The sequence below is a fragment of the Pseudopipra pipra genome, chromosome W, assembly GCF_036250125.1.
Source record: "Pseudopipra pipra isolate bDixPip1 chromosome W, bDixPip1.hap1, whole genome shotgun sequence".
Lineage (NCBI taxonomy): Eukaryota > Metazoa > Chordata > Aves > Passeriformes > Pipridae > Pseudopipra > Pseudopipra pipra.
Window position 1 is genome coordinate 61,842,394 of NC_087580.1, and position 15,328 is coordinate 61,857,721.

General features: G+C 42.8%; 1 pseudogene; it reads right to left on the reverse strand.

The window, feature by feature from the left end:
* Window positions 1–2,673: 2,673 nt before the first annotated feature.
* On the reverse strand, window positions 2,674–3,720 carry LOC135404756 (sentrin-specific protease 5-like; annotated as a pseudogene).
* Between the last annotated feature and the right edge of the window lie 11,608 nt (window positions 3,721–15,328).

Genomic DNA, 15,328 nt, shown 5'->3' on the forward strand with positions numbered 1-15,328 from the left:
ACCTCTTAAAAAGTTAGATTACAACCAAAACCGGGGTGAGCTTATCTGGGGGGCCCCTCGTAAAACTTAATTTCCAAAATTTCACCCCTTTCTCCCCAGAAAGCACTAAGTTACAATGTGCACATTAACTTCAAAAACAGAACAAAATGGAAAAATAACTTGTAAAGCCAAAAGTCCTTAAGTCACACAGTCATAAAGTCAAAAAAAAAGGAAGGTATCTTACTCTCTTTGTCTTATCACAGAATGATCGATCATAAAAATTAGCAATTATCAGGTTTTGGAATGAACAGTTTTGCTTCAAGGGAATCCTTCCGACTACGCCAATAAAGAAATATTATGATCTGCTTAAATATTGCAGAAAGAACTTTTAGATTCGAATATTCCCTTGAGCAAAATTAAAACTCATACAAGTTATCTGTTGATACCAAAACTGTTTTTATTAATTGCTAAGAGATGCCAAGAGAAAGAGGAAAAAATAAGAAAAGGTTGGAAAATGCTAAAATTACTTTTAGAAGCAGAGAAAAGATACCACCAAAAACTACCTTTCCGTCAAGCTGGTCTCTGGGGGGGGGGGGGGGGGGGGGGAGAGAGAGAAGCAGTTTTCTGCCTTTTTTTTTCTCTGTCTCTGCTGCTTTCGATGTTATATCTCTTTAGCTGCAGGGGGTCTTTACAGCTTTAGTTCTCTGGAATGCAGCCAGGATGTGGGCTTCGCCGCTCACACTGGCCGTGTCCCAGGCCGTGCAGAGGTCCCGGTTTAGCTGCACCTCTTGGCCCTCAGAAATATGGTCAGGGTGGAGAAACTCACGCAGGTGGCACGGTGGATCTCAGTCCACTTCAAGATGGCAGAGGTCCAGTCTCTGGTGATGGGCAGGCAGCATATGGTGGCAGAAGAAAAGGTGAGGGCGAGGTGGGGGAGAGACTTTTAGCTGCTATAGCCAATTCTCTTTCCCACTCCTCTTTCCCTACTTTTCCCAAATTTCTCCTTAACTTTTATAGTGTTCAAAGGAGGTCGTGTGTGGTTTCTTGGCACGTAGCCCTATTCAGATGTTTGAAGAGATATGATAACCATGAACAATAACAGGATCCTTTGGCAGGAAAACACCAGTGGGAAAATTCTGGTGAGAACTTCTGGTGGAAAACTGACACAGAATTTTTGGTAGGAAGTTTTTTGACAGGTAGAAACAATGGCGAAACATAATTTTTGGCATTTGTATGTTATCTGTCTGTTACACCTTAACACAACATGCATGTTAACCTGTATTTGGTGCTTTTATGTACACATGCTTCAGGATTGGCTGCCAAATAGCAAAGTCATGCTGATACAGCATCTGCATAGTCATGATGACCTGGCTAGAGCAAAGTCACGGTGACTTGCAGAAAGTCCAGGATATCCGTTTTTGTAATTCCTATCTTCCATCTTCTTACTTCCTTCTGACAGACCTGTTGTTAACCACAACAATTCCCCTTTTCTTTTGTATTTATGCCACAAAGATGGCCTTTACAGTCTGTTGCAGGGTCCTTTGCAACAGGCTGATCAAGCAAGGTATCAGTATTGACAGTTCCTGATCTAAAGCTAAGAAGAAATGCAGCATCCTACAATAAGGATGGATAACAACACTTCACCAAGAAAAAAGTTAAGAGAGTTCATCTACCATCTAGAATAAGGACTCACTATGGTCCGACAGATTCACGTAACACATTCCCTTAAAATCTTGACACTCATGTAAAGTATTTTTAAGCCTACACACATATATATATATACACAGTTTCTCTCTCTCATACAATCTTTTTCCTGTCATTCAATTGGTGGCCACCTCAGTCATCCTTCACTGACGCATAACTGGAATTTCTATTATACTTTTACATTTTAATTACACATTTTACATTTTAAGTAGTTATTGGCTATGTACTTTTCAGTTTGTCATTTTTGGTAGTCACGTTTAACAACTGTACCTGGTTTGAAGAGGAATTATTATAAGGAATATAAGGCCTAACAAACTTAAATGCGATCTATTCTGAGTTAGCATCTGTTTATACGCATACATATCTCTTTACCCCTTTTTTTTGTATTTATAAATATTAATTTGATGTGTAAAATGCTTTCTTGATAATAACTTGTTCTATGAGTGAGTTAGGAACTTCTGCATGTTTGTATCTTGCAGTAATTTGATTTTTCTATGTAGCTCAATAAAAACAATGTCATTTGAGTTAAAAGAACATAAGAAAGTAATGCTTGTACACTTTTAATTTCTAACTAAAATGCACTTAAGTTATTTCATAACCTAAATTCCACTGCTATGACTATTATCTGTTATTGATTCAAAGCATTATTGCATCAGAAAACATACCATGCATCTTTATGTTTCCAGAAAAATTCACCTGTATTTGTCATTTCTAGTTATATCTCAAAGGTGCCCTAAATCTACAGTTTTATGGTTTTAGTTGCATGCTTTGCCTATATGCATGCTGAGATAATAAATATTAAATACAGGAAAGAACATAAGAGAACCAAACTGACATTAGGAATATTCTATGGCAGCTCTGTTATGTTCTGCCAGTTAAAGAACTTGTCAAAAAATTGCAGTATTGACAGTGGCCACACCACTCAGCTGAGAATCGCTCAAAATTCTTGGAAGTCTTCAGAAATTCAAGTACACAAACACCAGCTGCAACTTGTCAGAAATGCCAGAGAAATTAGGTTGGCTGCATTTTATTAGTCTATTAGCTGGCGTTCACACAGCTCCTTGTAAATCCTTTTTCTCACTCAGGGCATATCTTCTTGGGAGAACTGAAAATGCTGGTCTAAGGCGAGGCACTTGCAGTACTGGAGCACAAAACCCCCACAGTCACTGTTATTTTCTTGTTGTGGAATGCACTTTGTCACAGCAGTCTGCCAACCCTGAAGGAACTCGGGGCGATTCTTCTCCTTTGCTTCAGTCAGCAAATACTTTCAAATGTTCTCTACACAAAACTTAAAATTAATGCCTTGGGAACCATAAAATGAAATAATTCGACTGGGGATGTTCACAGTAATGAGGGACCAGTGGACTTCCAGGTGAACAGGAATTAACAAAAGAGTCTTTTTGAATAAGTCTACGTTTTTAGTCCATCGTTTTACCTCATTATATCCTTTGGTTACGAGCTCTCTATGAAAAAAGCTGTTAAAGAAATGAACCTTTTCAGGGACTGCATCCATTACGAGTTCACCATACATGTTAATTATCTGGTCATTCAGCCAGTTCCGGCCTTCCAGTGGAGCCAAACCATCCATATCTAGTATGAGCTTATTAAAGGAGACCCGGAAATTGCAAGTGGAGGGTTTTGGATGTTTTTCCCGATACTTCATGATTTCCCTGGTGATAAAAGGTTTTCTATGGGAGAAATCTTCATTAAAGACTTCTTTTAATCTTCCCATGACATCTTTTTCACAGACTGGTATTAAACTGCCATATTTCTTCATAACTTCTATAGGAATCCACAAAGCCATGTTGCCAACTGCTCATCAGCCACCCAGGAATTTTTCTGACTGTTCCTTTTGCCTCCCTTCTGAGTTCCTGATTTTAGTCCTGTGCTTTCTGGTGAAGGCTCCTCGAGAGGACTTTTACAGTAAGGATGATCTAGTAATTTTGAACTAAAAATGTCCAAGGAGTCCTCTATTTCCATTTGGCTAGAGTTGTCCTCATTTTGTGTCAGCTCCATGGATAAGTGTCCATTTGCATGATTGAATTAAATATAGTTTTATCTCTTTTACCTTTCTGTTATCAAGTCACACACAGCTTGGGATTTGAACAGCATTTCTAATGTAAGGATTCACAGTAATTATTCATAGGGCAGATTTCTGTCTCTCTAAATACAAAAAAATTAAACTGGAGAACAGTCACGTCCTTTCAGACTTAAGCAGTGTCATCCAGCCTCTGAAAGGACATGATCAGCCAGGATTTATAAACAACTAATTCTGAAGTTTTGCTGATATTATATACTTTTCTGGGATAACATAACATTTTGAGAATATTTGCATGTATTAAGTAATGAAGAGTAGGAATGCTTGAAAACTTTAAACACATTACTTAAACAAAATAGTTATAACAGTTTAACTTGTGCAGGTGCATTTAAGAATTTTAACAACTGTAAACAATTTCCAACTTTAGCAATCTAAATAAAGCCACAGCAAAACTCACTCAGGTTGCTCCAAACCAGGGTTTTGCTTATAGGAGCATACCAGGGGATCAGGGATGCTTCCTGGCAAAGCAGCAACAGTTCTGGTCTACACACCTCTGCTGCTTAGCACAGAGACTAGAACAGATGCAGTTTAAGACAATTTTAGATACCTTCAAAATTATGCATATTTGTATTTAACAGAATCTGAGTAAGGTAGAATTTGTCTTTTGAATCCCCAAATGTAATAAACCTAAACAAATCAATGCAAGGCTGTAACTAATAGTCAGTTGTGTTCTATTTTAGAGTTAGTTATTGGTGCTGTTATCTTTTCTAGCAAAATATCTTTGGGTGAAAGAGCATTTATACCCTTTTCCTTTCTCAGAAAACCTCAGTTCTGAAGGCACTCGAGTTTTTTCAGAATGTTTTCTGTTTTTCAGCAACAATTTGCATTAAAAAAAATTGACTAAGAAAATTTCCACCTCTCAGTCTTTCTGGCATATGCTCTACTGAGAAGAGAACAGAAAAATTAGGGTTATCAGGCAATTCCCTGTATTATCTCTTTAGATTTTATCTCTCTCTCCACAAAGGTGGAATTTCCAGGCTAAAACGGTCCATTTTTTCTTTTTTCTCTGGCAAAAATTGCTTTTGTCAAATAAGAAATCTTGGAACTAGGCATTTTACTAAATTAGTCTACCTAAAAACTTTTCTAGTAATCTCTAAAGACTTGTCTGTAAAACACAGAAGCAACGAAAGGGTGTTTGCACGGCTGTCTGATCGGGGAGAAAAAAGGGAGGGGAAACGGTACAGTTCCCCCCACACACTTTGGAATTCTTTATCGAAGGCAGCGGGATGGGTTTTTAGACTTCAAAGAAAACCTGTCAGTAGTCACTATAAAAACTTTAAAAACTCTACTTCTCCATTACATTTATGCATGTATCTTAAAACAATTTTGGCTATTTAGATAAACAACTTCAAAAAACACTTAGTAAGACCATCTTATAAATCTGTCTTTCCTCACTCCCCCCCCTTTGACTGCAAGGTAAGATAATTTCTTTCTCCAATCAGAAGGTTGCAAAGTTGCAGTTTCTATAAAGCAGGAGGGTTTTACTCCCTTTCCAGCTCCCAGAAACTGTTATTTTAAACTTTTTGTGGATTTGGTTGGGGGAGGTTTAAACCTCCCGCTTGGTTGCTAAGCAACAAACTGTCTCTACTGTGTGACTACACTTTATCTCTCCCGCTGATAAGGCTGAATTTTGCAAGGGAGGGGTTTTTTACCTCTCTTTTTCTTTTTTCTCCTAGCAAAAACTTTGGTCGCTTCTCCACACACACGCACACACACACACACGGTAACATTAGTAACACTATGAGCTCACAACGACACATTGGACAGACAACGGAGTTAAGACGAGAGTTAACAGAAATACGGGAAGGCAACTTTCTAGCCCCCCCCCCCCACTTCAGAATTTTTCACCGCAGGCTTTCACTACAGTGAACTTAATCTGCAAGAACGTTTTAAAACTGTTGCATATCTTATGTGTTTTGCCTTACACACTGTGAAACAGTTAACTAGCACATGAACAAAGAATAGGTAACTCAGGCTGCGAAAAAGAAAGGAAAGAAGGAGGGGGGGTGTGCCGCTTTGCTCTAGTTGCTGCTGACTTTAAGCCCGTTTGCTCGTACAAGGACTGGCTCTGCTCTGCTGTTCCCTGCCTGGCTCCCGCTGAGGGGCCGCAGCACTCGGTTTGGTTTCGCAGCCCCTTTGTTCGCTCTCCAGGTTGTTTCTGCCCCGCTCCATTTGCCTGCACGTCTCAATTTGAATTTCTCTCCTTAGTTGTTTTCTCGGCGGAGTCATCCGGTGGAAAAACTGGGTTTTTTTCTGCAGCAGTGGCACTGTGTGTGAGCTGGGATGGAGGGTCCCTCAATCGGAGGGGGAGCCTAGCGGGTTGGGCAGTGAGTCACGGTTCGGTCCCTTCGGTGCAGCAATCACGTCGGAGTCACCAAATGTCGCTGTTGAGACGACCACAGCGACACAGAATCAGTCTTCTTCCAGAAATAGGACAGGAGAAAAGGATCTTTATTGCAACAGGTTACAGAGATTTATAGACCTTAACACAACATGCATGTTAACCTGTAATTGGTGCATTTATGTACACATACTTCAGGATTGGCTGCCAAATAGCAAAGTCATGCTGATACAGCATCTGCATAGTCATGATGACCTGGTTAGAGCAAAGTCACGGTGACTTGCAGAAAGTCCAGGATATCCGTTTTTGTAATTCCTATCTTCCATCTTCTTACTTCCTTCCGACAGACCTGTTGTTAACCCCGACACCCCTTCATCGCGACCAATGGAGATCTGGTCTGTACAGTTGGTAGAGAATGACCTCCCTTTCTAAAATGGGAACTCAGTGCAATTTAAGGTGACCATGGACATCCTTCTAACACCCTCATACTGGATAAGGAAGGTGCAGGACTCTTGTCCATCCTGCAAATCCAGTGGGTGTCCTAGGCACCCAAGAGGTCTAGGTCTGAGTGTCCTGAGTGGAGCCTGACAGTGAGTAGACAGTGCCTTAGTGGAGCAAAGGCGGGCATCTGCTTTCTGTCGAATTGCCTAGTTCTCCAAAATTAACTGACACACAGACAGTTATGGGCAGATATCTACACTTACATGTAAATCTATAAGCTGAACACCATTCTTAGTGTCTTGCTTCACATCGTTTAGATACTTTTTTTCCCTCATAAAGCTTTGCAAGCTGACAGTCTGTTTCCTTTTGGACTGACACTCATTTTCTCATTTAGAAAAAAACCTTCTGTGTTGTTCTACGCTGGCTTACTGCACTAATTTTTCTTTTGTAAATGATTTGGGGTGTTTATGACTTTCTCATGACACTTCTTAGAAGCTCCTAATAATGCTTTTACTTTCCTTCCTAGTGAGCCTCTGAACTTGCAAGCTCTAGAAAGTATTTGAGTTGTTACATAGTCTGCCAATAGTCAGAATGCATGTACTGAATAAGTAATATGCTTTCAAGTCAGGCTTTTTAAAGGACATATTAGGAAACCCAATATTTTTCTAACTATTAAGAGTCAGGGACATCTGATTCTACATTTGGTGTAGGGAGACTATGTGTAAAAGGATCTGATGGGTCTGCAGGAGGAAGATTTGATGAGGTGTGCATATGACAAAGTATCAGGGAGATCTGCCAAAGTAAACTTGAAGTGAGAGACATTAGGTGCTATCAACTCATCTGGAAGCTCTTGATGAACAATCTTTGATATAAAATATTTTCCTATATTGCCATGTGATATACTGCTCTGCTGAAAACCAAAGCAAAGTACTAATCTTCATGTTATCCAGACAGACCCTGCCCAACCCCAGACCCAAGTTGTTCTCTGCTGGTTTTAGGCTTTGCTGTTGTTTTCCTGCACGTTTTCCTGTTTGCACATGGAAATCTTGCTTTGGGAGGAAGACTTTCACCTTGTTTTATCTGGTAGTGCAGCCTCAGCTTGAATATTGTGTGCAGTTTTGGTCACCACAATATAAGAAAGATATTAAGCTATTAGAGAGTGTCCAAACGAGGGCAACAAAGATGGTGAAGAGCTTTGAGGGGAAGCCATATGAGGAGAGGCTGAGGTCACTTGGTCTGTTCAGCCTGGACATGATGAGACTGAGGGGAGACCTCATTGCAGTCTACAACTTCCTTGTGAAGGAAAGAGGAGCAGCAGACACTGATCTCTTCTCTGTGGTGACCAATGACATAACCTGAGGCAATGGCCTGAAGTTCTGCCAGGATAGGTTTAGGCTGGATATTAGAAAAAGGTTCTTCATCCAGAGGGTGGTTGGGTGCTGGAACAAGCTCCCCAGAGCAGTGGTCACAGCACCAAACCTGAGAGAGTTCAAGAAGCATTTGGACAGTACTCTCAGGCATATGGTGTGACTCTTGCAGATGATCCCATGCAGGGTTAAGAGTTGGACCCGATGATCCTTGTGGGTCCCTGTGAGATCCTGGATCCGAATGTCACTGAATTATTGAGGTGGGTCGGCACCAACTCACTGTGAGTGCGTGTGTGTGTGTGCATGTGGGGAAGGGCTGGGCCTAGACCTGCAGATACATGGTAAGGCCTGCACATAAGGCCGCAGACCTGCCTGGTAGCCCGCCCACACCACACCCCTGCAGCCTCTGGTTGGCTATAGCATACCTCACTCTGGCCTGGAAGGTACTGACCGGGTATCCTGCTTGGGAGGGAAAATTGAACTCTATAAATAAATGAGACGCCATGTGAGGTTCCTCTCTCTCTTCTTCCTCTCCAGCTGGCACCATGTGAATCATCGAATCTTGTTGGTAACTATTCTCCTCTCCTTTCTCTCTCTCCTTCTCTCTTATCTTTCTTTACCCCTTTTAATCTGTTTTCTTCTGTTACTCTTTTCCTTCTCTTGTGGGTAACTTAAAACCAATGAACTGTGTTTTACTAAAGCTCATATATTGATTGTTTTTAGTGTGTGTTTTCTGTGGAATGGGTTTTTTGTGCTGAATGTTTTAGTGAAATGCCTTTTCTTGGTTGTATTTTACTCTTGTAAAACCTTTTTGTCAAAATATCTTATTTTTCTCACTAAATTAAAAGAATTTCTCTTAGACAAGAGTGTGAGACTCTTTCTCCAGATGCTAATTAGAGCTTAAAAACCAAAAGGCTTTTAAAAAGTCTTAAATAAAATGGAACCACTCTGGGCAACATATAGTTTACATCCGGAGTGTAAGTCTCTTCCAACTCAGTATATTCTGTGATTCTGTGAATTCATTTAGAAGGGGTTGAAGAGGACGTGGAGAATAGTTACACTATGTCTACATGCAGGCATATGAAGAAGCGAATATGCTCCTACAGAGATGATACAATATGTGGCAACCTCCAGGTGCTAGGGATGCATGGAGGGACACTTCTTTGCCTTCACTCAGTTATTTCTCTACACCTCCCCAGGCTGCATGCCTCCATGAAGAACTGAAACTATTTGGCAAAATCCAGCCCAAAATGAAGAGAAACTAGAAATACTTGATGCAGTACAGGCGTTTGTACTTTTCCTTCGTCCTTTTCCCACTCTCAAAACAACCTCACCTAGCTGCCCCAAACAAGCAAGAACCAATGTTAGTTTTAAAATACAGCTTTACACATGTAAAATAAGGCACATGGAGGCCCAGTGTTTCTCCCTTCCCTTGGGTACACAGATGCAGTGAGGCTCTGTCTTGCACACAAATTAAAATGGCAGCAAGCCATGCTGGAAAGTCACACAGGATTGATATGATGCTGGAAATACCTTCTGAGGCAAAGAGAGAAATCTCTACCAAAAATATACATTTTCAAGGTGTGTTGAGTCTGGCTGAGATGGAGTTCATTTCCCCATAGCAGCCCTCACAGTGCTGTGCTTTGCATTGGTAGCTAGAAAGGGGTTGATAACACACCAGTGTTTGGGCTACTGCTGAGCACAGCATCAGCACTGTAACATTCCTTCCCCAATCGAGGGCAAGATTCTGAGAGGGAATCCAAGGAGGCCAGCTGACCCAAACTAACCAAAGAGATAGTCCATACTGTGCTGGTTTAAAGGTAAACTGGCAGGAGAAATGAACCCAACTCCAAAGAGATAAGTCAGAGTTACAATTTAATAAAAATAATACCATAAATGCAATTATATGGACAAACAATTGGTTTAACCCACAAAACCCAGATGTATAACGCAGCACCCTGGGGCACGAACAGAGTGGTGTTTGTTGGCCCCCGTGCTGAGCCCCACGTGGTCCCCTGAGTCCAGAGTAAAAGGAGAGGGAAAACCTGTTGGTAAGAGTGCTGGTCACAGTCTGGTTGAGGGTAGTGATCGCAGTCCGGTCGAGAGTGCTGTCGCAGTCTGGTCGAGGGTGGTGATCGCAGTCTGGTTGAAAGTGGTTCTCACAGTCCGGTCGAGAGTGGTGGTTGCAGTCCAGTTGAGGTTCTGGTCCTCCTCTGGATCCAACAAATGGTATCAGAAGTCCCAAGACCCCAAGATTATATACACTCAGGTTCAGGCAGGAATGCCCAGTACCTCCCTCAGGGTGGGAAGTTCCACAATGGGTGATTGTGAGTCGTGGGTGTGAGGACAGGAGCATCCTCCTATCTCAAAGGCCTCTTAACACCCAGCTTATAGCCTGCGGGGTCAGGTGTGCTCTGGGCAGCTGCTGCAAATGGTCTATTGTTAACAGTTTCTGGGAAATGGCATGGAGGGTGTAGAATACACAGTTTGGGTTACACTCACATGGTGATGAACTGGTCCCAGCTGTTCTAACTAGGACACATGCCATATGACATCATCTCAGATATAAAAGCTAAGGAAAGGAGCAGAAACGGGGCATTCGTTGTTTCCAATGGCTACCTGCTAAGAAACCATTACACGTTACTGAAGCCCTGCTTCTCGGGATGTGACTGGCCATCGCTCGCTGATGGGAAGTAGAGAACAAACCTTGTTATTTTCTACTTTGCTTTTGGGCACGCAAGCTTCCGCTTTTGCTTTAGTAAACTGCCTTATCTCAACCCACGAGTTGTTTTCCATCTTATTCTCTCTCCCTTGTCCAGCTGGGAAGAGGAGTGATAGAGCAGCTTGGTGGGCACCTAGCATCCAGCCACTACACAAGGGTAGCTTAGGATGGAGGACTCACTCCAGTACTGTGGTGTTGAACAAGGAGGCAAGTCCAGGTAGATCAGACCCCTTGGAAGTTCTCCATTGGTCCCCTAACTTTATTCTGGATGGGTTTGTTATAGCTGAAGCTCTAAAATTCTTCTTACTGCCTGTCATTCTCCATCCTTTCAGAGTTGCCTGAGGCTACTTGCAAGAATGTGACACAGAGAAGACTGTTTGCTCAACAGCTGGACTCAGTTTGTCGACTTGGTTAGAATTGAGGAATTTTCAAAGAGCTCCCTATTAATTACAGGAAACCCATAGGTACTGTTCTGTTTTCTCATTAACACAGTTTCTTTCAGTTTTCAACTAAATTATTTCAACATCTGGGCTACAATTTAATTTGACTTCTGAGAATGGAAAGAATGAACTATGCAGTCAAGCATACACTTTCTTCTTGAAACTGATCATAAAATATTTGTGGACTTTTGTTTTCTGCTGCTTTAAAAATCTGTCCTTAGTTTATATATAGGAAAGTATTAAAGACTAAACAGACAATCCTGATTTTTTAATATAATCTTTATAGAGGCTATTTTACAGCATGGAACCCTTGTTTTCAATATTTATTCAGGAAATGAGAGGGAAATCAGAAGGAGTTCACAGAAAAAGCACTTTCAATTGAACAATTAAATACATAATCATTCCATAACAGTGATACAAATATGTTTTTTGTGAATGTGGAATCAAAGGTTTGACAAGACTATGAAACTCCTAATCGCTGCATGTAGGGTAATATACTATGGGTTCCCCATTCACTGGAAATTAAGACAATGCAAGATTAACTTCTTTATCCATGCCCAAGAAAAGGCATGATGATGCCTGAATGATTTGTCTTGATTTCTGACTGTATAAAGCTATCACCTATAAGGATAGATTACCCTTTCTGGAAGATTTCACTATGAGGAGATAGAGTTATTTGCTTAAGAAAGCTTTCCTGCCTAAAAGAAGTGTCTTTCTCAAAGACAGTTTTGGATGTTTTCTCCTCCTGCATTCCAGAGAGGCGCTCTCTGGTATGAGGAGAGAGATAAACACTCACAGACATGTTATGGGCCTCTGTGGTGGGGAGGACCAGCGATGATAAAGCCCTGAGCAGAATAGGGGGCGTCTTTCTCAGGCTGATGATGAAGGTAGGAGAGAGAATACTGGAGTCGGCATTGTAACACTGTCAACAGCTGCTGGTTTCCTTCTGGTCATCACTTTACAGGCAGAACTTTCCATTTTACCATGAAGTAAAATCTGGTCTGCTTTTATGTGGTGACCTGCAATTCCTGGGGAAGGAAACAAAATGTGGATGAATATTGATAAAGTAACATCTGGGGAATATGTGAAAAAGAGATGCTGTCCTCGCTACGCCAATATATTTCCATATTTCTCTGTGTATGAGCCGGTCTTGATACTGTAGCAGGATGCTCTGCCTGGAATGGGGTAAAGTGACTCAAACAATACCCTATTTGCAAAGCTACCAGTGGTAAATGATGAAGGGGGTGTCATGCTGCTTTTGGTGTTCAATAATGCTGAAATGCCTGATTCATTAATCATAGAATCATAGAATATGCTGAGTTGGAAGGGACTCACAAGGATCATCAAGTCCAACTCCTGGCCCCGCACACCCCAAGAATCACACCATGTGCCTGAGAGCATTGTTCAAATTCTTCTTGAACTCTGCCAGTCTTGGTGCTGTAACCACTTCCCTGAGGAGCCTGTTCCAGTGCTCAACCACTCTCTGGGTGAAAAACCTTTTCCTGATATCCAACCTAAACTTCCCCTGACTCAGCTTCATGCTGTTTCCTCAAGTCCTGTCACTGGTCATGAGAGTGAAGAGATCAGTACTCGCCCCTCCGCTTCTCCTCATGAGAATGTTGAAGACTGCAATGAGGTCTCCCCTCAGTCTCCTCCTGGCTGAACAAACCAAGTGACATCAGCTGCTCCTCAAAAGGCTTCCCCTCCATCCTCGTGGCCCTCCTTTTGGATGCTCTCTGATAGCTTAATGTCTTTTTTATATTGTGGTGCCCAAAACTGCACACAGTATTCAAGGTGAGGCTGCACCAGTGAAGAGTAGAGCAGGATACTCACCTTCTTTGACTAGCTGGAGATGCTGTGCCTGATGCATCCCAGGACATGGTTGGCCCTCCTGGCTGCCAGGGCACTTCTGACTCATATTCAACTTGCCATCAACCAGGACCCCCAGGTCCCTTTCCACAGCACTGTTCTCCAGCCTCTCATTCCCTAGTCTATACACACAACCAGGATTGCCCTGTCCTAGGTGCAGAATCAAGCACTTTTCCTTGTTAAACTTCATATGGTTGGTGATTTCCCATCTCTCTAATTTGTTGAGGTCTCTTTGCATGCCCTGTCTGCCCTCGAGGGAGTTGACAGCTCCTCCCAATTTAGTGTCATCGTCAAACTTGTTTAGTATTCCTTCAAGCCCTGCATCCAAATCATTAATGAAGATGTTGAAGAGAACTGGTCTGAGGATGGAGCCCTGCAGAACCCCACTAGTGACTGGATGCCAGCCTGATATTACCCCATTCACTATAACTCTTTGTGCCCAACCTGTGAGCCAGTTGCTCACCCATTGCATAAAATGGTTATCCAGTTGTATGCTGGACATTTTGTCCAGAAGGATACTGTGAGAGACAGTATAGAAAGCTTTGCCGAAGTCCAAAAAGATGACATCAACTGGCTTCCCTTGATCGACTAGATGGGTTAACTTGTTGTAGTGGTTTGAATCTTGTTTTCCCCCAGAGGCTAAGAAAAGTGGTAGACCCCAAGGGGTGGAAACCCCTGGAAGTTTTGAAGTTTTGTCCAATGGACGCTCCTGCAAAATGTAAACATTCCACAAGCTCACCGGAAGAGACGAGTTGTAGTTTTGGTTGTTGTTAGGAGAGGTGGCCATGTTGTAGAGCCACGAGGAAGGGGCTCAGAGCCCCACAGGGGAGCTTTGGCCCCCAGCCCCCAGCGGGGGCCTGCGGGGACCTGGAACAGCATAAAACTGAGCTAAGTGCCTGTAGGTGAGAGCTGAGGCACTGTGAGTGAGCAGAGACAGCAGCGGCAGAAGCAGCGTCCAGAAACGGTGGCAGAGAGCCAGGACAGATAAGACCTGAACCAGAGAAGCAGCAGAAACAACATGCAGTACCACAGAGAGGACTCCTGGAAGGAGAACCGGGAAAAAGAGAGCCAGCAGCTGAGAGACAGAGTTCTTGGGGGTAAGAACTGTACCAGACCCCCCCAAACTCCCTTGGAGACCCCTCCTAGAAAGAGGAGGAGTACATGGACTCCTATTAAGGAGAAGAGTTTTAGACATGCAGCACCGGAGAGAGAAAGAGGAACTAAGAAGCTCAAAGACGTCCCGGAGCTGGACCGGGACGGCCAGATGGAATGCAGAGGGGGATGACCTTGGCCGCCCCCCCTCGCCACTGCTGCCACGTTGGCAGTTGAGACAGAGCACAGGAGCTCTGCAAAGGGGAATTTGAACCCCTGAGGAAGGGACTTTCACGAAGATGCCCCTGCATTTCGTGATATACCTGTGGTGACGCGAGTCTTGTCCCTGCTGGCAGTCCACAGGTGAGGCCTTCGCTTGGACCGAAGGAGAGCTGAGGGGCTTGGAGACCCCCTTGTGTGTATTGAAAAGAGATCCAGCTACAACAACCCAGTTGCAACTGCTGCATGGAAGACAGATGAAGAGAACCTGCTGCCTTAGAAGATACTGCTTCTCAGAGACTGGAAGGGATCTGTTCTTCTTCCCTCCTGGACTTTTATTTGGAGGGGAGAAGAGATCTGGTCCATTGTAAATACTATATGTCATGGTAGAGATAGTTGTGATCGTGTGTATAATGTGTTATAATATTTATTTGTACAGTCATTGTAATATATTCCCTTTCCCCCATTCTGAGTCTGGCATGTTTTGTCTGAAAAAACCCATCTCACATTGGGTTGAGATGTGGGAGGGGGAATGGAGCTAGGGAATTGGATTTTTGGGGCTATCTCAAACCATGACACTTGTCATAGAAGGAAATCAGGTTCAACAAGCAGGACTTTCCTCTCATGAAGCTGCGCTGCCTGTGACCGATGACTGCGTTGTCCTCCAGGTGTTTTTCAATACCTTCCAGAATAATCTTCTCTATAACTTTACCAGGCACTGAAGTGAGACTGACAGGCCTGTAGTTTCCAAGGTCGTCCTTCTTGTCCTTCTTGACCTTCTTGAAAATCGGGACAACATTCACTAGCTTCCAGTCAGCTGGCACCTTTCTGGATTCCCAAGACTGCTTGAAAATCATTGAGAGAGGCTTTGCGATGACCTCAGCTAGCTCCTTGAGGATAACAAGTCAAACATCCTGATAGTGAGATGAAGATGTGGTAGACCTGGTAAAGTACCTGGATAAAGGAACAAACAACTGATACTACTAATAACTTATCTAAAGCTGCTGAGTTGACACAGCTGGCCTGGAGACATCTGACTGACAGTCAATCACTTTA